Source organism: Eptatretus burgeri, chromosome 14 (genome assembly GCF_056783735.1).
Source record: "Eptatretus burgeri isolate ZD-2024b chromosome 14, Ebu_testis_v1, whole genome shotgun sequence".
Classification (NCBI taxonomy): domain Eukaryota; kingdom Metazoa; phylum Chordata; class Myxini; order Myxiniformes; family Myxinidae; genus Eptatretus; species Eptatretus burgeri.
The window spans coordinates 38,919,662-38,945,213 of NC_140974.1; the positions used below are offsets into that span (position 1 = coordinate 38,919,662).

The window sequence follows — 25,552 nt, forward strand, 5'->3', positions numbered from 1 at the left end:
GCACCGTGTCTTGTCATTGGTTGACAGATAAATGGCCGTAACTTGGGAACCGCTTGTCCGATTAATATCAAGCCTTGAAAAGACACATCCGCGACTCCCCAGCAATATTCCTAGCAAGTTTCAATCAGATCGGACTGGTGGTCATCGAGAAACAGCGGTCACAGACAGACAGACAGACACACACACACACACAGATTGCTGGAATTATAGATAGATAAGCGCATATGTGCTCCACTATATCTAAAAAAATCGGCGCATATGCTTATTATCCAGATTCTACGATATCATGGTTTCAAGCTGGTACGCTTTGCACAAAGATGCTAAACAAAGTGCTGTTCCCAAAACCATTGTGCAATACTGGTCTTACAATATCTGCTTTCAGTATTGTTTCACAATTGCTGTAAATTAGTTGCAACTGCCGACATTGCTTATTACCCCATCAAGTCAATTATCAAATGCTGACAAATTTGCTGTGACTGCCTCAACTACTCACCGCTTCATCAAGTCAACCATAACTTGCTTGATCCGATATTTTACTCAATGCATCCACATACTGTGACTACTGCACTGGTTTCAGAAATCAGACATTATGGTGATGCATTTTGTGAATGGTTGTTTTGTGTATTTGTTTAGATAAGGCTCGGTTTAAGGTAATCTATATATGATGGAGGGGAAGTATTACGAAGGTTGTATGCTGTGTATGCCTGGTGTTGGTTTAATGGTTAGGGTGGCAGGCTTGGGATCCTAAGGTCCTGATTTCAAATCCTGCTCAGCCATTGAATTAATACCAGGTGGGGTTGACAGCGTGTCATCCTTCTGAGGTTGGTAAAATGAGTACCAACTTACTGGGATGATAGAGCCTTTTGAGTATCCTGTGTTGAAGTGGTGACCTGTCCAGGATTGTGCCCAATAGCCCAGGAGACTGTTTTGGCAGCACTGACACTGTACAGAGTATGATCCTGATGGATATACTGTATAGATGGATGGATGCTGTATGTTTCATCCACTCCCCAAGATGATTTGACTGAGGAAGCTGAAATGTTTGGGGATTATTTGGCACACCCTGAAAGTATGTTTCCTGAAGTTTCATTTGATTCCTTCAAGTTTTGAAGAAAAAACAACACAAAAACATTCAACCCATCTTTGCATTTCTTCCTTTGGAGAGGGCGGGGGGGGGGGGAGGTGCAGGTCCAATTGGAATTGTTTGAGCTATATAACCAAGATGTATTATATATGCACATAACCAGGATGTATGTCTACTTCATGACATAACTTGGCTTATTTTCTATTTTCTGGAGCAATCAAGGCAGCGGTCTGTTGCCTTTGCAATACCCAAATGAAGAGATATGTCAGAAGAACGTGTTACACGTTAGGAACAACACTGCCTGTCAGGCGGGTACTCTGCTGTGGTATTAATAATCATAAGGATAATAACGTGACCCACGCTGGCCACTCCTAAAGGGAGTGGGTGCATCTCATCTGTTATTTGTAGAAATTGTGTCATTTGCAAATAAAGAGTTGGTTTCCTTTCACCAACACAACACTAGTCATGTTTCATTGTTATTTGAATGAACAGATTGTTTTCTTCAGCGTCACAGAATCCAGGCCATAACTGGCTCCGTTACTCGGGGTATGCTTGCTGCCCTTTTCAGCGAGGTCACAACCCATGACAATATCTTTCCATCAGCTCCATGTTGCCAATTTCCCAGAACTCACTGCATCGGTAATAAAGGCTCTCAAACCAGGACAAAAGAAACACCCAACCAACCTACCTGACTTACATCATACACAGTCCTGTGATCACACACATCCTTGCCTGCACAGATCGATACCTGCAAAATAACTCTGCCTGCTCCCACAATTTATGCATGACCAACCTTCACATCACACACCATCCAAAGAAATGCAAACACATTCACCCTCCTACACATACAATCCCATCCACAATCTCACAAACCATCCCCAACTCCACCAAAAGCACATACACCAGCCACATGAAAATTTTAAAACATTCACCCTCAAACACAAACAAAACTGGAAGGGCACTCAGTAAAGTACATACCTCTGCCGTGCAATGCCTGATCCATGAGAACATATCGGGCCCAATACATTTTTTAAATATCATGCTCAACAGAACTATATCGTTTTTGGCCCAATCTCTCAATGGTGAAGAATCACTTTAAAGAAAATTAAATAATTCTCGTATCGAGATCCAGATTCGGATCTTCACCAAAATTGAAACATTTCTTCCTTGTCAAACACCCAACCTGTCCACAAAATTTCATTCAGATCCGTCAAAACAACTTGTTGAGATATCCTGCACACAAACAAACAAACAAACAAACAATGAAACAGACAAACAAACAAACAGACAGAAAGGGGTGAAAACATAACCTCCTTCACCTTCAGTGACAGAGGAAACACACCTCAAGGTACTCTTAACACACTGCTCGGTCTGCTACCCAGCACTTTATCCAAAACCATGCTGATTTTACCACCCACCTCTGCCACTTCCTCACAGAATTTCCTCCTCACCCTCCCATACACCCATAATTGAAACTGAAAGGTGTGAAAGGATTTCCCAAAATATCCTCAACACCTTACATCAAAGTGTGTGCACAGAACATACCATTATTTCTCGCTATACTCAGCCTCCAGTTAAATGTACCATTCCATCTTATTCTCATGTATACCATCCATGTTATCCTTCCATGGAACTGACTATTCTTCCAACATCATGTACTTTGTTGAACTAGACCAAATGACAATGTTTTTATCAGAACTGTGTATTGCAGATATCCTCTGGAAATATCAACTGCCACTCTTGTTCTGCCACCACCTCCATATTCTCCGCAAGCACCAACACAACCCCCTTCCACTTCATACAACTACTTCTCCCAGCCTAAGCCTGACCCTCCCACACAAACATCATTTTCCTCTCCTCTGCTCTCTCTCCATCCCTTCCATTTTGATGTATCATGTTGCTTCACACAATCTCCACTGCAGCAGCTGATCTTGGTACCTCCTCTACTGTATCTCCCCAATACTTATGCTACTGGGTATCCGCTCATTGCATACTGCACCATTTCGTCACACAAATACACATCTCATTCAGTCTCAAAACCCACTTCCTCAAGTTTATCAGGGAGGGAATACCACCTTAAGCTGACCACAACAAGCTCAGGAATGCCAATGACATCTTGCAGATGTCTCACCACTTCAGTGTTCTTGCCTCCGCACCCTTCTACCACATTGTCAACACCCATATTGCACCGTCTCACCATCTCCTCCTCGTCTTTCCATCTTGCCTCACACACCACCATCCTCTTTCTCTTCGTTGTACCTGCCTTTCCCCAAAGCATGCACATAAGTCCACCCAATACCATCTCTCCCTTGTTGCATCACTCCCATCTCCTCTTCCCATTGCAGTCTCACTTCCATCTCACCTACCTGTGCTCTCACATTCCATTTCCAACAAGCATTCTGCTCCAGGAAAGCATTTCTCACCACCTGATCACATGAATCCCTCAACTTTATGAACTGTCACATCCTCACCACCTTGAACTCCTGCACAACTTTGTCAAAGTTATCAATGCATACTGAAATTTCTCAACTTGTCAATGAAAAGCAATACTTGGACCCTGTCAAACACATGCTCTCCTAAGGATCACTTCATGAACTTGCTCACCAGAACCTCCTTCTTCTCCATCTGTCCGATTGCATAAAACATCATTCAACATCAGTGGTCACAGACCTCATGACATTGAGCCAAGCTTCAGACACCAGATCTTCAAGTTCCTTGGCATGCCACACCAATTTATCCCTTTCAATACTTTCAGAAGCTTCTCATTCACTTTTCGTGCAGCTCCAGAATATATGATCTTTCCAAGCTTTTCATTGGAGTCTCTGCAAACATTGGTATCATTTTTCCTTCAAACTCAAACCGTCATTTCCAATCCACCACCCCTCATTTCATCACCACATTCAAAATCTTCTTCACATTAAAAGCCCACCTCACTCATCACATAGACCTCTCAACACAGTGGAACACCTTCCCTGCTGAATCACTCACTGTCCATCCATCCATTAAAGCAAATACTGGTCTTGATTCATTATTCGAGGTGATCCTGTAAGCCATTACATACATATATATATATATATATATATATATATATATATATATATATATATGTCAATATCTGGTGGTGAGCATGTGGGCTGATGTCACTTAGTGGTGCGTGTGCTGCACTGCTGGGCCGCCCATGAGGAGCTGTACTGGAGTAGGCCCCGAAACAGTGATGATACATGGGTTCCAGCTGAGGAGAGCGATATCGAGAAGTGTCCTGACACTGTATGTCCTGTTCTGATTCAAATGGATTGTCGGGAGAGATCGACTGACTGCTGGAAAGAGAGCTGGCTACCGGAAAGACGGTGACAACCAGAGAGATGGTGACAGCCGGAGAGACGGCATGGGGGCAAGAGGGTTAGCAGCCCTCTTCGCCAGTGCCCTTTTAGGGCACACCCTGCATCTTGCTACCAGATGTCAAAGAGAAAGATACCCTCAGGGCTCACCGAGAAGGGGGGGGGAGATGATGAGCCCACCAGAATGATTTTACGGAATGACGCAGACCAGAAAAAGCAACGAGATAGAATAGCGGATGATTTGTCTCAATACAGGACATGCAGTTGCGGAAAGACATGTAAGAATGCAACAGGTTTAAAGATTCACCAGACCAAATTGGGGTGCCGACAAGACGAGCAGCAGTCTACAAAGTGAGGTAGAACGTAAGGCGGTTCAGGAAGTGCAGAGCCGGGAGAAATACCACAGCGCTCTGAACACCTGTGCTCAGTCACGTCCAGCACCAGGTATGAAGATCACCAAAGAATGCATCAGATGGCCAAGAATGAATGATGAAGGAGTGTGGAGGCAATTGGATGAAGATCTGTCGAAGATTAACCTTAAAGGTGAGGTGGGTGCAAAGCTTGAATCTCTCTGCACCCTTGTACATGCAATGAGTCTTGATCGTTTCGGTGAAGATAAGAAAGCTTCTGGAGAGAGGATGAAACAGGCAAATCAGCAGCAAGTCAAGAAAGGTGAGCTGACAACCCAGCAGAGACACCTTAAGCAAAGGTATAAGATGGCAAGTGAACAAGAGAAACCTGGCCTGTTACTATAAATTGGAGGGTATTTGGAAGCAAATTTGGGTGTTGGGAAAGGAAGGAGAGGATTTGACAGAAAAGAAGGGAACGGAGAAAGAAGAGAGAAGCATTCCTGAGGAATCCCTATGGATTTGTTAAGGATCTGTTTCAAAGTTGCAGCTCAGGGACCATTATGGCACCGCAAGCAGAGCTGGAGGAACATTTGAGGAAGACTTATAGCAACCCGCTCAGATCAGTGGACCTGCCAGACCTTGGGGGCTTTGACCGCCCACCAGAGCCAGGAATTACTTTTAACCTCTTGGACTTTCGTTGGCAAGAAATCCAAGAGGTCGTGCGGAAAGCTCGAAGTAAGAGTGCCCCTGGTCTGAATGGGATTTCGTACAAGGTGTATATGAAGTGTCCAAGGCTGTGACGAGTATTGTGGTCGCTGCTCAGAGTTGTTTGGAGGAAACAACTGATACCGGAATGTTGGTGTTTGGCAAATGGGATTTATATCCCCAAAGAAGAGGACTCGAAGGAGATATATCAGTTTCGTCCAATATCTTTATTGAATGTGGAAGGTAAGATCTTTTTGGTGTATTCGCAAGAAGACTGGTCAACTTTGTGGTAAATAATGAATACATTGATACATCTGTACAAAAAGCAGTTGTGCTGGGATTTCCCGGGTGTCTCGAGCATGTGGCGATGATCTGGGACACTATCCAATAAGCAAGGCAAGATAAAAAAGATCTTTATGATATATGGCTGGACCTGGCAAATGCATATGGCTCAGTGCAGCGTCACCTGATTGCCAAAGCAGTGGATTTTTTCTGGGTCCCCAACAAGGTGAGGGAGGTGATTGTCCAATATTACAATGGTTTTTTTATGCATTTTCTACACCAAAGTACACAACCAATAACTTGAATAACTTGACAATAACTTGAAGTAGGCATACCAATGGGGTGTGTGATTTCACCATTGCTGTTTGTTTTGGCTATGGAAGTAATTATTCGTGGGGCAAAAGGAGTATCAACTGGTGTAGTTCGAGGTGTGAAAAAAACTACAGCCACCAATAAGGGGCTTTATGGACAACATCATCATTCTGTCTGCTGAGTTGGAAGCAGCTAAAATGTTGTTGAAGCAATTAGAGGAGCTCATGAAATGGAGCCGGATGGAATTTAAGCCAAAGAAGAGCAGGAGTCTTTCTATTAAGAAAGGTAAAGTGAAAGAGATTCATTTTGTAGTGGCTGGAGATAGAATCCCTACATTGAATGAACAGCCAGTTAAGATTCTTGGCAGATGGTATGCACAATTGTTAACAGAGAGGCATCGAGGAATGCACGTGCAGAAGCAACTTGTGCAGGGTCTGTCTACAATTGATGGTTGTGGCTTGCCAGGGAGGTATAAGATATGGTGCTACCAATTTGGGTTGTTGCCTCGTGTCTTATGGCCCCTCCAAATATATGAGATTGCTCTAACAAGAGTGGAAAGGATGGAGAAGATGGTAAATTCGTACATGCGGAAATGGTTGGGTTTGCCAAAAATGTAAGCTAGTTTGGGTGTTATACAGCAGAAGTTCAAAGATAAAGCTGCCATTTAAGTCACAAGCTGAAGAATATAAGATTGGGAAAGCCAGATTCCAAATGATGCTTTGAGATTCAAAAGACCCAGTGATCAGTGAACTGGGGCCAAAGATAAGAACGGGAACTAAGTGAGATGTTCAGAGGATGGTTGAAGATGCAGAGAGTCGGTTGCAAATGAAGGAAATCATTGGGGCAGGCAGAAAGATAGGAAAGGATTTGGTTGGAAAGAACAGAAACGGTGGCCACAAGTGAGTGCAGGTGGGAGACGAGAGATCATTATCGAAGAGATTAAATGTATAGAAGAGGAGAGAAGAACGGTTCAAACTATAAGTCAACCTCAGCAAGGAGCATGGACAGCATGGGAGATGGTTGTGCAGAAGACGGTTAGCTGGGCATCGCTGCGGAAGATGGAGCCACAGCGACTAATCTTTGCACTTAAATCAATGTGTGACCAGATGCCAACTGTGGTGAATCTGGCAAAATGGAAATTGGCTGAGTCAGAAGAATGTACCCAAGTGTGGTAGAAGAGAGGCATTAGAGCATGTACTGTCTGGTTGCCCGAAATCTCGAGCCAGGTATACTTGGCGACATAACCACGTTTTGTGAGTGATTGTCGAGGTTACGAAAAGGCTATGTGATGAGACAAACAAATCAGACATAAAAGAGAAGACCATTATCACGTTCATAAAGGAGGGTGAGAAAGTAAGGTTAAGTAACATCAAGGGGGCAGCATGCATTTTGAAGCCAGGGGTGGGCTGGCAGGTCGACGCAGATTTGGACAGAGCGCTGAGGTTCCCATCTCATATTGTAGTCATTCAACAAAGACCTGATTTAATTATTTGGTCTGATGTGGTAAAAAGGGTTATCATCGTTGATCTGACAGTCCCATGGGAAGGAAATATGGAATGGGCATATGAAAGAAAGTTGTGTCGGTATTAAGAGGTAAGAGAAGTGTGTGATCACCGTGGGTGGATGTGTGATGTGCTACCAGTGGAGGTGGGTTCTCAGGGTTTTGTGGCAATTTCTATGCTGAAGTACCTCAAGATGGTTGGAGCGTCATCTTAGCAAGTCAAGAATACTGTGACGCAATTACAGGAGGCAGCAGAGATAGTCTCACTGTGGATTTGGAGGCAGAGGCAAGTGCAGCGATTCCATTCAGATGTAAAGGCAAGTCTGTGGGGATCTATATCTGATCAATGATATCTGGTGATGAGCATGTGAGCTGATGTCGCTTGGTGGTGCGTGTGCTGCACTGCTGGGGCCGCCCATGAGGAGCTGGACTGGAGTAGGCCCCGAAACAGTGAAGATACATGGGTTCCAGCTGAGGAGAGCGACATTGAGCAATGTCCTGACACTGTATGTCCTGTTATATTATATATATATATATATATATATATATATATATATATATATATATATATATATATATATATATATAGATGCATGCATACACACACACATATATGATTGGGGCTGGCTGGATAGTATTGAGATATGCACAATCGCCACTTAAGGGTCGCTGGGGGTCGAATGTTGACTGTCATCCAGGCATTTCGTAGGCAATCATTCATTCATTTGTGTGCCATCCCTTGGATGGATGTTAATCTGGCTGTTCTGCCTGCTGACTTAATTGGTGGACGTTGAAGATCACACAGTATCCTTCGTAAAGAGTAGGTGAGTTCTACTGCTGAGGACAGTGTGTTGGAGATGAGGAGAGTGTCGGACCGAGTGATGAGTGTGAAGTTGGAAATTGAAGGGGTGATGATGAATGTCATCAGTGCATATGCCCCGCAAGTGGGGTGTGAGATAGAGTATAAAGAAGATTTCTGAAGTGAGTTAGATGAAGTGGTGGAGAGCGTATCCAAGGATGAAAGAGTGGTGAGGCGTACCCCTTCTCTCCAGTGCGTACCTCCACCTCTCGAGGCTCGCCTCAGCCTGCTTCCTACTCTCCCTACAGATCATGATGTCATCCGCAAACATCATAGTCCATGGAGGCTTCTGTCTGATCTCGTCTATCAACCTGTCCATCACCATTGCAAACAGGAAAGGGCTCAGAGTCGATCCTTGGTGCAATCCCACCTTTACCTTAAACCGGTCCGTCATTCCTACCGCGCACCTCACCGTTGTCACACTGTCCTCATACATATGTCACACAGATGAGTAACTGCTAGCACCCTGAAAATAAAATCAGAACATTCAGATTCGGATGATGATCTTGACAATAAAATTTTGGGGAATGTTATTTCACATTCAGCAAACAATGTCATTGTATTGCATTTCATTATTACCCTCACTGAAGGAGACGATATTACATTTGGGTCCGTTTGTTTGTCTGTCTGTCTGTTTGTTTGTCTGCACAGAACTTTCATGTTTTTCTCCACAACCGCTTGTCAGATCGAGACGAAATTATCACCATCGGTTTAACGAGTCATGCAGAATGATTTCATGATGATTATGATGTCATAGGTCACATGCTGTGGTAGCCATGTTGGAAAAATGGGAAAAATTTCAACTTCTCTATCTCTGAAACCAAATCAAGCAAAAAAATTAAACTTGGTACATGGCAAGGAATGTATGGTTTTTATCAATGACGCCATAGGTGCCTTCATTATGATGGCATAATTGCATTTGTAGAACGCTACATCTGACCAGTATGAAAAATTTTCAGGGTTATCTAGGGATAAAAGGTCCACAGAAAAAAATTGATGACATCATTGGTCACGTGATTCAGCAGCCATATTGTTTTTGTTTTTTTTAACCTTCGAAAATCCTCTTCTCTGAGGTGGCAAACAGATTGAGGTTTAACTTTACACATGTGACCACCTGTCCAAGAGGAATAAAAGTTTCATTCACATGTCACAGATCACATGGTTTGGCAGCCATACCGGATTTACCCAAATACCTATAAAAATCTTCTCCAGAATGGCTGGACAGATCAAGGAGAAACTTCACACCAATATTACCCAAGCCTTGGGAGTACAAGTTTGTTAAGGAATCATTGAAAGGTCACATGGTTTGGCAGCCATATTAGATTGAAGCAAAATATTAAATAATGTTTTCTCTGGAACCACAAAATCAATCGACATGAAACTTCACAATTATGATCTAGTGGTGATGGGAAATACATGTTTTAAATGGTTTTAAATTAAATACATGTTTTAAATGAGGCTCACTTGGCTGTGCCTGGATGGGTTTGGGGGTGGAGGAATAGCAGATGAAATGTGAATCCTATTCAGGTTCCCCCTGATGAGTTAATCTTTGCTTTTTGCTTGTTTGGGTTCCTTTTTATGACTCCAATGTAGGACTGTACCTACTTGGTCTTCCATTTGATTTTAATTGAATGCATTTTAATCCCATTCTAAATTCAATTGAATAATAATGAAAAACGTCATGGGTCAGGGTCAGCTGTCCAATCAAAGTGGGGTTGCATCAGAGCGGGACGTCTTGGTACCCGGTCATCACTGCCATCAGTTTTCAATAGGCAGTTCTAATTATCTCTCTTAATAATTATGTTACACACCAGTACACAAACGCCACACAAAAGTTTTGGCAAGGGTCTGCAATCTCTGATTGCTCTTTCTCGTTTTTTTATTGTGGCTTAAATTTGAAATGGTAATTTATGGACACTAATATATATATATATATATATATATATATATATATATATATATATATATATATATATATATATATATATATATATATATATATATATAACTGTTGGGTCATCGAAATAGGTGACCCTTATTGTCAGTAATTCTGTCTGTTTCTTTGGATGTTTGTTCGTTTGTCATCAGCATAATTGGTAGTAAACGTGGGCAGATTTTGACCAAACTCGGGTGGTAGGTACATCTTATTACCTTGTGCTTTGGAAATTGTGTTGGTTGCTCGGGATGCTTTGGTTCCCTAGCAACAACCGAAAAACCTTCAAAATCGGTACCGTTCATGCAAAATCAATTCCGAAAGCCATTATCCCACGTAGGGTTATGAAATTTGGCACGAATGATCTACAGGTGATGCTCTATCAAATATATTCCGGTTTTTGTGATATATGGAATACTTTACCCGCAGCACACCCTACAATTAAGGTATGCGTGAAAATTGGCAAAAATTGAAGGCCCCATAGCAACCAGGTGAGTGCATCGACACAAATGAAACTTTGCAGGTTCATGGTACTCAATGAGTGCTACAACTTTGCCTCAGGACATATTGAACAATTTCGCTTAGGTCAGGGGTCAAAGGTCAATTAGTGCAAAAATCGATAATATGCAAGAGCTGGAGTTACCTTCGTGCCAAATGCTACTCCTCCTAGGGTTATGGTCGGATGGTCATTAAAATTCATACTGAACGTTTGGAATACATTTTGCACAAACAATCGAGCCGGATTTTCGATTTAGATCTTTGTTCACCCACAGCACCCCCTCGAACTGGGGATTTCCGATTTCAAACCGCATTTTCGGTACTTTTCATTCAAATGGATACCGAGTAGTTATCAGTAGTTGGAACTAGATGAGATTTGATATGCATAATCTTAAGGTGATTCCAGATCCACTATATGACATCCATTTTGCTCTATATCTTATAGTTTCCATGCTCGGCGGCCCATCGCCACCTACCGGCTTGTATATGTATCACCCTTTGTTTTTTTCTTCACCTGATGTTTCCAACTCACTTGAATTGCCAGTCTTTTGAAATTTATTTTATTATCTGGTTCCAAAATAACGTATTAATAATCAACTGTTTTACCGCCTGTCTGGTTGATTATATTTACTTTCTTTGCCTGAATTTATGTTCCAGGCAAAATTTTAATCTGCTATTTTAACTCAAATCCACTGTTTGGAAATTTAGAATCTTGTCTGAGCAGTGAAAGACTGAACATGTTGAACATGTTGAATAATTTCAACATGGTGAGATCTTCACAGGGCAATACCACAAAATCATCATCCCTCTTACATATGATTAGCCTTTTGAGTGGATTAACCACTCACAATGAAGCATGAATTCCGATGGGAGAAAACCTCAACCAAACGAGCAATTAATCTGGGTCAAGAACTCCACAGGGCATTATCATGAACCACCACTCAAAAAGGGAAGTTTGTGAAGGTCATATGGATTTTCACAAGTTCATATTAATACCTCTCCTTAACAGCAACATATCTTCCTTCATAAAGAAACACTTCATTTGTAGGACAAAATGGTCAGCATGGAACTTGTTTGAAAATACCCTTGAATCATAGTCAAAGGACACGATGAGTGCAAGGTCGATGTCAATGACAAGCAGTGACAGTGAAACACGAGACGACGACAGAATGGCAAACCCACAATATCACAATTCCAGCAATGGTAATGCAAACACAGCCATGGGAACATTTTGCTCCAGACATATAGTGATAACCCCCAAAAGGCAAAAAGCCACAACTCTGGCCATTATACTAAGCAGCGGCAACAACCCGTTTCCGAGGAAATAAAAACGGAACTTCAATAAATAGCAAAATATTAAGCCTCATTCTAAAAGCAAAAACAAGCCAAGTTGGCAAGAAACAGGCAAACAAATCATCAAGAAGAATGGTACAACAACAACAATGCAAGGGAAGAAAGTCCTACAATTCATCACACTATATACGATAACAAAATCAAAATTTAATCCACCTCCGTTAATTGCAATCAGTACAGAAGCAGTACACTGTGGGTAATTTGATTCACCATACAGAGCATTTCCAGGAAGGCATGACAGCCTTGGGATGAAAACTGGAAATCTGAACAAATCCTCTTGGATGGTCTCCGATTGAGGAACTAATCTTGCTCACGCCTCGTTTGCCTTTAATCAAGCAGCAGTTCAGCCAGTGCTTCAAGCCAACATAATTCAGCATTTAAACACAATAACAGTGATTTCACAAAATCATCAATAAATCATAGGGTAGAATTTAAAACAAAAATAGTTCATTCCCATTTCATTTGAGTGTTACTCATAGTTTATAGTGGGTGCCAGGCAGTGTTCCACCAAACAGTTATCGGTTATAGTTAACCCAGGCTTACAAGTTGTTGGGGAAGAGTTATGGAAATATTTATTGTTTAGCAATTGAGAAGACTTCTGGAATGAACACTTTCTGGAACATTAATTCTTCCTTAGAGTTTTTAGATAGAATTTGATGACTCAATATTAGGTCAGTTGAAGTTATTGATTTTTCAACTTTATATACATATTTGGATTTAGTACTTTGAGGGATTCACTCTTCACAGTAATTGACAAGGTTTTTAACTCTTTTAATAAGTTTTCATGTATCAGGTTTGATAGAGCATTCATTTCTAAAAAATAAATACTCAAGTTTTCATTGCTTTGATAAGAAGTTTAAGGATGCTGTTAATTTAATTTAGTTTTACACTTCTGTGTCTTTTTGTGGGATAATGTTTCAACATGTTCAGGGTATTCGCATGGGTGGGAATTGCAGCTCCCTACGAGCAGGTATTTTTCTTATTTTCTGTGAATTTTCATTCATGCAGAAACTGACGAAGAAGAAAAAATTAGGATTATCTAAAAAATTATCTCATACATGTTATAATCGATGATATTTGTGTGGTTAACTATAAAAAAAAAATTTGATAGGCAGCCTCACAAGATTTATCCAGATAGCCTGATTGCTAACAGGAGTGGTAATGATTGTACAGTTGCTGCATATCTGGATGGGTTGGTTAGAGTTGGACAGAATTCTTTTAGTACAAGTGTATATCATAAAGTTGATGATTTCAGTTTCCCTGGAGTCTTGTACACCTTTCCAGGTTGCAATGTATCAAATAAAAGAGGTTATAATGCCTTTTCATCTCAGATACTTAGATTTGGAAGAATTTGTTCAGTAAAGGATGATTTTGTGGAATGTGCTGAGGTTTTTTCCATCGTGCTAAACAGGATATTTGGGTGATTGTTTGATCAGGTCTTGAGAATGTCTTTAGACTCCATCGGCACCTTGTATTTCAGTTTGGTAGGTTTTCATGTTAACAAGTTGCTATTGCATTGTATTTGATATAATAATAATGAATTAATTTTTTTGGTGAGGTAAATTTTTTAATTAAGATCATTGATTAAACATATATGTATTTATAGATGGTATTAAATAATGGAGGTATTTCGATAAAAATATAATAAATTAATATTATTTTTAAAATACATGATTAAGAAGCATTAAAATAATTGATTAGTGGTTGCTAAGATACGCAGTGCAGCATGTTAAAATCGGTTGTTAATGACAGTTCAAATATTTGAATGACAGTTTGAGTCTATGGTTAGATGAAGGTGCTGTGTAATGGACATGCCTACAAGGTAAAGTGTTTATCGCCTAATATATTATCATATAAAGTGGTGAATGATTAAAGTTATTCATTTGTAGAAATACTTTGAAGAACAAAGTAATAATTAAAAAAAAACAATGTCACCCGTAGGGTGACCCGTATCTTGCCAAAAGGTGACCACGTGTGACTTCTTTAAGGTCACACTGAGGTGAACAGAGCTGCTATCCACCAGGAGCGACTCCGTGAGGAATATCTGCCTACGAGAGATTCCGATGAGAATCGTTCTACAGAGTAACCATGAAAAATATGCGTTTTCCTCATAACGTCACCAAATGACGTCATAATGTCTCAAGCTTGACATATCTCGAAAGCACTCATCGAGGTGTTCAATTTGAGGTACCACACGATATGGTTCCTAAAACTTGAAAATTTGACCTTGGGGTCAAATATGTTTGACCTCAGGCGCTAGCCATGAAGGTCAAGGCCAATTGCCACCAAAAATTAATCAGCTAAGCGCCAGACCATGAACTATATTCCCATGAAGTTTGAAGATGATCCGATCAAAATTACTCAAAAAATAAGGGTTTCGTCAACTCCCCTGATTTGCGACAAAGTGACCTTGACCTTTGACCTTGACCTTCAAAATTTTGTGCACTGAAAGGGACCTCTATAGGCCTCTGATATGCGAAGTTACAAAAATTTCCAATGATAACTGTGCTCTGCAGAATTTTTTATACGTGATTACAGACAAACAAACAAACAAAAAAAAAACAACAAAAAAAAACATACAAGCTGACTAACATATCTTGCAAAAACTTCGTTTTGGCAAGATAATAAGTTTGAATGAGTATATTGCATTGTTGTGTTGACTGACTGTCTGGACACAACTTTGAGGTTGTGGGTCCATTGATGTTGAGTAATCTACTGATGTGGATCTGTGACCGGGGTTGTGGATCCGCCATTTAGAGAGGTTCTGGGCTGAAATGATCGAAACCTCAATGAAAAACAGTGCACAGCTGATGATCCAGGCAGTTGGGAAATCAGTAAATCGCACATAGGTAAAGATTATAACTTCAAAAAAAAACTTTTGTAAGTACCTACCAGTACATAATATATCCGTATTTGTGTGTTAGGATGTATGTATGTATGTATGTATGTATGTATGTATGTGTGTGTGTGTGTGTGTGTCTGTGTGTGTGTGTGTGTGTGTGTGTGTGTGTGTGTGTGTGTGTGTGTGTGTGTGTGTGTGTGTGTGTGTGAGTGTGTGTGTGTGTTTTGCTACCTCTGCCACCGAAGGTGAAGGAGGTTATGTTTTCACCCCATTTCTGTGTGTTTATTTGTTTGATTGTGTGCAGGATATTTCAAAAAGTTGTGGACTGATTCGGACGAAGCTTGGTGGACATGTTGGGTGTGTGACAATGAATAATTGATTCGATTTTGGTGAAGATCTGAATCCAGGTCAGGATCAATTTGTTTACATTTTTAAAGTGATTATTCACCATTGAGATGGGCTCAAAAGCAATATATAGCATGATATTTCAAAAATGTATTGGGCCCGATATGTTCTCGTGGATCAGGCATTGTGTGGTGGAGGTATGCGCTCCACTGGCTGCCCTTATAGTTATATCAGATTTCCTTCTTTGGACTACGGTGCAGTAATTGGTCTTTATTTTGATCACACAACAGTGATTATCTTTTGATAATTAAATATACAGATAAAAATAAGCTGAAAAAGAATTAAATGAAACAATATTATTTTTATCGCTCTAGGTAGTTAGGTCGATGTCGGCAATAGGTACAACGGATATATGTGGGTTCATCAGGAAGTTTATGGCTTAACACACAAGTAGGGCAATATAAGAAAGGTGGGTGGTTCCTCAGGTGTAATGGGAAAATATATTTGAAAGCACATGGATGGAGAAAACATTGTGAGTAAAAAATGTTTGTAAAAATGTAGTGGTTTTGATTCGTTATATAAATCGACCTTTCAAGGTCAACAGCCAAGGACTTGGCTGAAAAACACAACTGATGAACGCAATAAGAGCTGGGCAAATTAAGGCATGTTCATTCAACATTACATTTGAAACAGAACGGCACTCAGTTGAGCTCATACGTCCGCCAGGCTGAACAATTTACGTTTTTTATCCCACTGATGTGCCGGATTTGAATCAAGAACTGAACAAAAATCTAATCAGCTTGTTCTCGTCACCTAACCAACTCACCAAGTTTTGTCATAACTCGTCCACAACTTTTCTGTGCTCCATATCGTTTTTGGCCCAATTTTTCAATGGAAAAGAATCACTTAAAAATGCGCGTATCCGGATCTTCACCAAAATCGAATCAATTCGTCCTTGTTACATACCCAACCTGTCCACCAAGTCTCGTCCAAATCCGTCCACAACTTTTTGAGATATCCTGCTCACAGACAGACAGACAGACAGACAGACACAGACAGGGGTGAAAACATAACTTCCATCCACCTTTGGTAGCGGAGCTAACGACCAATATTTTTGGAAATAAAACATTCTTGCAATAACATGGGATGACTGTCATAATAGATGCTTTGGTACTTTTTTTTGGTTAATACCAATGGAAATATCTCATCTGAAATCAAAAGATTACTCTCACAGCAGATATGAATGTTGAAGGGAATGTGAGTCTGGGAATTAGAGATAGTTTTAAAGTTTGATGATTGAGGGTGTGTAAGAATCTGATTGTTACAACATATGGAGAAGTTGTTTTTTATTAGTCCCCTTCCAGTTTCACCGGAGTGGACGAGAGATTTGCTCTCCGTCTATCCATCCGTCCGTCACACCTGTGGTTTTACAAACTTTTTCCCATACCCTTCAACATATTTAATTGAAACTTGGTACATGGCTTTATTATGATAAGTTACAGAAAAGGTTCAAGCTTCAGGGAGTTTGGTTAATTTTTCAAATAATTATGCAATTTGTGGACTTCGAAAATGTCACATCGGAAGGGGGTGTGCATTGAAAGAGCAGAGGGTGCAAGACCAGAAAGGAGGTGAGGGAAGATAGAGAGACGATGGACTTGTCTGTGGTGAGAAAGAAAAAGCCCATAGACTCAGCTTCAACATGGGATATTACAATGATATTGAAGGCCTTGATTTCCACAGCATCAGGCTGAGCAAGATGTGAGGCAGGGGAGCCATCCCAGAGGGGGGAGCAGTACTCCGTCAAGCTGCAGACTAAGGCCTTGTAGGTGTATAGGAGTTCAGGTGTGCCAAGGAAGGACTTTGTACGATATAGGATGCCCAGTTTGTGACTGGCATTTGGAGGCCAACTTTTAAATGTGGTTTGCCCAAGAAAGATCATGGCTGATAGTGAGACCCAGGAGTTTGAGTGACTGAATTTCCTCAAGAGGATTGTTAAGAAAGTAGATGGGAAGGTTTGCCATCCTGTCCTTTCGGAGAGAGATAGTGACAGTGTGAGATTTTTCAGGATTGAAAGATATATTCCAAGTGTTCGACCAGCCTGTGATTTTGTCAAGGTCTGAAAAAAGGGAAGAGGCTGTTGCCTGTCCATCTGAAGGATGAGAGATGTCACGGCAGAGGGTGGAGTCATCAGCAAATAGATAAAGGGGATTTTGTAGAGAGTCACAGAGATCTACATTGATGAAGATCAGGAATAGGAGGGGGCCGAGAACACTGTCTTGATCCACTCCAGCCTTAACAGGAGATGAAAGGATTCCGTTGAGAGCCACATCTTGGCGAAGAAAGTAGAGGAAGTTAGGAAGCAATTTGTGGAGTTGACCTTGAAGGCCATAGGCAGAGAGTTTGGAGAGCAAAGCAGGATGCCAGACTGTATTAAAAGCACGAGATATGTACAGTGACAACCCTGATCTCATGTCTGACATTGAAGGCCTCTGTCCATTGCTGGGTGAGTTTTAGCAGCATGTCCATAATGGAGTGACCTGGTCTAAAACCAAATTGGTGATCTGAGATGAGGCTGTTGGAGAAATTGAAGGATTTCATATCAACTGCGATGATGGATTCCATGACGTTCTTGATGATTGGAAGTAAGCTGATAGATTTGTAGTTAAGTGGATTCATTTTTGCACCTTCTTTATGTAATGCAGTGATGTTGGTGGATTTCCAAGCAGATGGAAGATGACCTTGCTCAAATGATAATGTGAAAAGTGCAGAGAGAGGATGGGAAAGAGCAGCACAGCAGATTTTCAAGAAACGTCAACTTATCCAGTTGCAGAATCACAGTTGAGGGTTCAAATAAACTTATCCATCTTCTCAGGTGCTGTAAAATGTAAATGACTTTGAATGTGCAAGGAGAAAGTGGAAGAGGAAAAAAAAGAAGTGAATGTTAAAAGAGATTGAGAAAAGTTGGAATGTTCGATAAAATAAGTGCTTTGATGGCACCGATCGTGGAGGAGATGTACAAAGTGAATGTTAGAGACAGAGAAAAGCTTGAATATTGGAGGAAATGGAAGTGTCACATTTAATAGCAAATAACATGCAAATGACTGAATGGTAGAGGGGATTGAACAAGTGTATTTTAGGAGAGATATAAAAAAAAAAATCTTGAATACAAGAGGAAATATTTCAGACTACCAAATACAACCTGTTGCTTCACAGATGGGGATATTAAAGGGAGGAGGGAGAAAGATGGAGAGGAGGGAAAGAGGGGGGAGGAGAAGGATAGAGGAGGGGAGGAGGAGGGAGATAAGGAGAGGGGTGGGAGAGAGAGTGAGAGGGTGGGAGACAGAGGGATAGGATAGCGGTGAGAGAGGCAGAGGGCTGATCGAGGGAGATGGGACAGAGAGGAGAGGGGAGAGTGCAGAGGGGGAGTGGGTAGAGGAGAGGGGCATTTCTGTGAGAAGTAACGCCCAGTTTAACTTCAATCCGAGAGATGGTATGCATATTGATGAATTACCCTGCCTGTGAAACACCGGGATGACAGTTTGGGTCGGGATTCAAACGCAAGGTCGCAAGGTCAGATATAGCTGGGTTGGGATTCAAACCAATGGGTGAGAGAGAGATGGGGTGGGGGGGATACGGGAGATAGTGAGAGGGAGAGAGAGTAATCAGAGTGGGGAGAGACAGAGAGACAGAGAGAGAGAAAGGAGAGAGGAGAGAGGAGAGAGGGGAGAGGAGGTGAAAGAGATGGGAGGGTGCGAGAGATGCGGGGGAGGGGGAGAGAGATGGGAGGGGGAGAGAGATGAGAGGGGGGAGAAAGGGGAGGGGAGAGTGTGAAGGGGCAGTGGGGGACGGATTCCAGCAAATCAAATGTCCAGTTTAATGACGCATACATTCATGAAACACCGGGAGAACAGTTTATAGCTGGGTCATGATTTGAACCCAGGCGAGACAGCATACATACCTCTCAGCTATCTTGCTGTGATGTTAAAGAAACATTTTGTTTTTAGCTCACCTGGAACATAGTTCCAGGGAGCTTATGGGATGGTTTTTATTTGCATTTATTTATGCCGAAGTGATGGGTAGTATAATGAAAGAACATACGAAAAGGGGAAATGTGGTGCAAAATAAAATTGCACATTTTCAGTGAGCCAGCCATCACCCGATACAACACAGAACAATACGGGGCCAATGCAGGTGAATGGCCCCATAACATTGTTCAAGTCGATCGATATACAGTATTCAGTGACAGTGCGAATATTGCAGAGCACTCGCAAAGTGGCTTAAACACTCCATCGAAATGGTTGATCAGGAACGGCTGGCTTGGCAAGCGATTAGCAATCGCCAAGCCGTCAAATTAAACACACATCTCCCGGAGACGCCCAAAATGTCAAATATGTCTGAATTGGACAAATGAACACCTTTTTAGTAGTTGGAACTGTTGCTAAGTTCGATTCTGGAGCTTACATTTTGAAATTCTGTTTAGTTTAAGAGATATTTGAGGTTATGGCAAGTGTGGAAATGAAATAAAGCCATGAATGCTGGTGTCTCTGGATGTTTTAGGCATTGTAATGTATCCAGTGATCTGTAGTTCTGATGATCAGCCATTCGTCAACATGAGTGAGGAAAGTGAAAAAAAACTTAATAGTGAAGAAATTGTTGCTGCCTGTTCCAAGTCAAGGTGTGGTTGAGCCAGCCAAAAAAAAAAAATGGTGAATTAAGACTCCATCGAGGTTTACAGTCAATGCGCATCGATGGAGAGCGAGGTGGCCAAGGAGCGCCAGATAAAGGATATAATTAAAGAATGCCATTAATTATCTTCAAAAGGGGTGTTTTAATTAACCCAAACACCCAATTTTTACTCTTGCACTTCCTTGGAGTTCCCTTGGTATGCATGCAAAGTTTCAGGCTGCTAGGTTTCATGGTTTTAGAGTTGTGGAGAAGACATTCACACATTAACTGACTGATGCACACTGACATTTATTCTTGTTGCTTGAATGGCAAAGGAAATTAAGGAAAGGTTTTTTTGTTTCAGATGTAATATACTCGTATTTCAAATGGAAGTCAAGAAGTATGAGAGTTTAATATTTTGTTGGAAGATCAGGGGAGTTTGAACATTAGTAAAGAGTTTATAAAAGTGTGAGTTTTAGAAAGATAGAAGAAATTAGCCCTGTTCAAATTCTCCATTTTATTACAGTTTTCAAAACATCATATTTCTTGTCGCAGGATTGGTTCATTTTTGGATTCTTTCCACAATCAACAAAAGTATGTGTTAATTACTCTCCCCAACTTATAATATAGGATAGCTTCGATAAATCACCTCACCAGGCAGATTTTTCAATAAGAAGCTTTCATGAAATGAAATGATTCATCCAAACTGCAAATGTGAGCCGTTTAATCTGTAACAGTTCAATTTTGACGTGAACTTCTCCGAGTCGGTACATTAAACATGGCACATGAATGTACACACAAACACAAAAAGAAAGAAGAAATGAGCATAAAATGAAGAATGAATGGCAAGTTTACACACACACACACACACACACACACACACACACACACACACACACACACACACACACACACACACACACACACACACACACACGCACAACAAGGAAGTAATGTTCACGTGCGGCCTGTTGATCCCATCGAGCGTGAACACAGAAAACAAAGCATTGTGACTGGATATAGCACTTTGGTCCAAAAAAAGAAAAGGCATTGCTAATTGAAGTTTCAGCACCCAGTGATTTCGGCTTAAACAACACAGAAATCAAGAAAATAAGTAAAAAAAAACAAATATATAGATCGCAACAATGAAGTCAAAAGATCTTGGAAACTGAAGAACGACAAAAGTGTAATTTGTACCAGTGATAATTGGAGCAACAGAAATGATAAAGAAGAACCTCACAGTGATATTAAAAACATTCCTGGCAATATCACGACAAACAAAATGCAGTTGGAAGCCGTCCGAGGCTCGGTGATGATCTTCAAAACAAAACTCTGAGAACAAAATTTCACAACTTGGTGCATGAATCATGATCCCATGACTTTTCATTACTGAATCATGAATCATGATGTTTCATTACTGAAACGGAGGTGTATACTTCGAGACCGATGAGGACTCTGTTCCACCTTTTGAAACCCACGTATGGAGATAAAAACCAACAACACACACACACACACACACACACACACACACACACACACACACACACACACACACACACACACACACACACACGGAAGGTACAAATGTGTCTTCCAAATACATCCCCATCAGAAGCAAGACCAATGACCAGAAAAACAAAATGGATTTTCATACTTTTGTGTGCAGATCATATCATTTGGGGATTTCCCTGAAATTCAGTCGTCTGCATGGAGCATTGCAGTGAGAAAATGCATTAAAAAAGGTAAATAAACCAATGTGGAAAACTTGACATGGTGTTTCATTTTTAGGGCAATATATTGATACTGGACACAAGGGAGAAAATGGAGGGGGACTTAGGGTCCATTATGTTTGCCGTTATGACAATGGTATAGCATCCCATCCCATGTGGCTCATTGTCTTCCTGGGAAGAGTACAAACTATCCACAGTGGGCGAGAATACAAACAATGCATGCACCATCAACAGCACGTCTCACACCTCCTGCTTACAATACTACCGACAACATTTCGTTTTCAAACATCTGTGTTCAAAGGGCTTGATCATCATTTTGCACACAACAAACCATGTCTAACAATGAGCATTGTTCAAAAGTGGATCATACTGGCCTTGTTGGCCAAAATGTTGCGGGAATGTGAACAAGCTAAATGAAAAGCTTATGGGAGCAATTATTTTATTTTTTCAAAATGTTCACACTCAGACAGAGACTAGTTTGCTTATTAAACTACAAAATAAACCGCACTTAAAATAGTTTTCCTGATGCGGATGAACTTTCTTGGAAACCCTAACCTAACCCTATCCCTAACCCTAACCCTAAGGGCTTTTGAATGCTGGAGGTGGTTATAAGAAGGGATGATTTTTTTTTTTGGTCATAGACATAAGAGTTTCACTATCAAGGCTAACAAAAGGTAGTTTGAGCAAATAAGCACAAACTAGTGGAAGGTACAGATTTGTGAAAGACAAATTAATTCAGCCCATATTGATATTAGCTATGCTGGATTTCTGAGATGGTAGCACAAACAACGTCCCGCATCCCTCTCACCGTCCTCTGTCGGAACGTAGATGTTGAGATAGAGGCAATCTTCACTTTGCTCATGCACATATGTTGAGATGACGTCCATGTTTGCCGTGAACCACACTGGCAGCATTACCTTCAGCAGATTACCATCCACATTCTGTGGGCACACCGGTACAAACGCTGTGGCATTCCTTGTATGAGCCCATGACGCCGGTGCTTCTGGCGGTTGAAAACGACGCTCACCCACAGGTGGAGCCGCAAATGGCACACCCAGGAATTGGTTCACAGGGCCAAGAATCTCATTATTCAGCGTGATGCGGACACCACGTAGTTTGCCATCTTCCGTTTGCACGACAGGGTACATGAGTGAACTAGAGCCAAGAGTAGTCACTCCCATCAGTGTGCATGCCAGGCCGAGCAGCGCTATGGCCAAAGGCCGCAACGGCCCCATTGCATCAGCAGCCAGGATGAAAAATGTTTGCAGAATATAAAACCGAAGAAAAAAATCCCTACTGACAAAGGTAACGAGTTAAACCAACTGGATGGAGGCAACAGTGAGTCACGATTTTTCAAAATGAAGGCCACTTCCTAAAAAATAGAGATGAAGATATTCGCATTCACGTCTGAGGCTCCGCATTGCTTTGCATGGCTCAGCCCATTGCAAGATTGCAGGCCAGAACCAAGCCTTTCTCCCGTAAAAGTCAGCATCAAAATCTTTCTGTGGAACCACGCCTCGGCAGAAAAAGTTCCTTTTTAAAAGTCAGCTTGTGTTCGGTTTCTTCTCCTTCTTACGCCATACTCCTTCTTGCCATCGCTTTCATGCCCTCACTCGAGCTCCATGACACCAGTTCCTCAGCATGAAGGCCTGTGGGATTGCTGCAATACAGAACAAACCAAAACACAAGCACACTTGGCTCCATTTTATCCGCATTCTCTTTTTGTACAACCAGCACTTTTGATTATTATAGATGCAACTTAGACATAACCTTCATGCAGAAAAATCTCTGACACATCATGACAGCTCTAACAGCTGATTCTGATTCTAACAGCTGATTAGAGATTCTAAAAAATCTCTAACAGCCTGAGATGTGACAAAAACCTGATAGGAATCTCATTGGATCCATGAGAGGTTTGTTTTTTCTTTCTTTTACAAGGGAAACGGTACTCATGCGTTAAAAAAAAACTAAATTCTTATACTAAAAAAAAAAATACATCGAAGATGACGATTTGCAATAATATCCCAACTCCCAACTGAACTCCTAAATCCTGATCCCATGGTGTCTATGACAAAAAAAAATAGGCGAGTTATTGCCAGCATCCTGAAGGAGTTATAAATTCCTGCTCTCACCCACAGGGAACACTGCATCAGCATCACCACCATGCTCAGAGCAATGATGTAATCCAGAAATCACGGACTGCACATGATGATGCCGATCATGGACAAAGTAATGTTGATGGATTTTCAATGTCAGGAACGATGGCAAAATAGGCACTGGTCTAAAAACGTAATAAATACAGGCACAGTACGTAGTCATCATGTTTCTCAATTGCACGGTATTTTGCATCAAAATTTGTTCTGATGTCAGAGAAGATGGTGAAGTGTAACGCACTTACATTTGAGAAGTCTAGATTGGGTTTGATTCACGACCTGACTATAAACATTCCGATTGGAGTTTCACAGGGAAGCTGCCCCTCCGATTAAGTACTCTTCGGGAGAATTTGATCAATGCAAACAACCTCAGCGGTATAGTTCGCTGGAGCTATCTTATTTTTCTTTATTTTTTAAAATGATTTTCTTATCAACCACTGTCACAACGGGAACCCAACGGGTTCACTGGTCATCTAGTGAAGGCGAATAATAACAAAGGTGAAGGGAAAGGGCAGAATAAATAAATAAATAAATAGGTAAGCTTGTCACATGATGATCACAACAGTCAAACAGGAATATTTATGTAATTGATCTTCTACCAACACCATGATGTAAATTCACACTGCGAGATATAACTGCATTTGTTTATATCAAGTTCAGCAAAAAAAATTCAAAATCTATATATTAACACTGAAGGACCAATTTTGTGCTCCTCCTCGCCGTCGTGTCACGTTTTTCTCGGTACTGTGACCTGGACTGAAAGAAACTTCGTACCTGTAAGAGTGCATCGCACATAGTGCCAATAGTCAAACTTCAACTCTGAAGCATAATAAACACTTTTCGTTTTACATTCGTTAACATAGTGACGTGTGACGTCACCGCGGAGAGGCGTAAGGACGTCATGACATCATCGGTCATTCGCTGACGTCATTACGTCTGTCTTCGACAGACCGTCACCACTGAGAGGTGTAATTCCACTCCTCGAAAATAGCGTCTGCAATGTAAAACCCTCTTCTGCACATGCTGACTACCTCAGAAGGTGAATTTCACACAAAAAATGTAACAAGAAACATTGTATCTTCTATATATTAATACTGAAGGAACAATTTTGTGCTCCTCTTAGCGGTCGCGTCACGTTTTTCTCGGTACTGTGACCTGAGAAGTTTTGACATGGTGTTTGTACGTCAAAGTAGACACATGCACAAATCAGGGGACTTCTTCACAAGGAGTAGTGTACACCAAAAATGTCGTGTACAAGGACGTTTTGTAGGCCTCATTAGGTAAGGCCATGAAGTACATCGACTGGGATCCGGCTCTTACAAGAGACGCCACTGGTTGTCATATTGGGCTCATGGAACGGAATCCGTCTGTGATGGGGTTTCGGATAGTGAAATAATAATGTAACAGAAACTCAACATATATATATATATATATATATATATATATATATATATATATAAATATATATATATATATATATATATATATATATATATATATATATATATATATATATATATATATATATATTGTTGCGGATTCGCGCCCGCCGGCGTGCGGACGGCCACGTAACTCGAATCGCGGCACGTCGCCCACCGGACG

General features: G+C 41.1%; 1 long non-coding RNA gene across 1 annotated transcript in view; it reads right to left on the minus strand.

The window, feature by feature from the left end:
* The window catches only part of LOC147012994 (uncharacterized), a 119,083-nt gene that overhangs the window by 35,545 nt on the left and 57,986 nt on the right, over positions 1 to 25,552 (minus strand). The window contains exon 2 of the long non-coding RNA XR_015051146.1: positions 22,606 to 23,457. This is a non-coding gene — a long non-coding RNA (uncharacterized LOC147012994). The remainder of the gene's footprint in view (positions 1 to 22,605; positions 23,458 to 25,552) is intronic.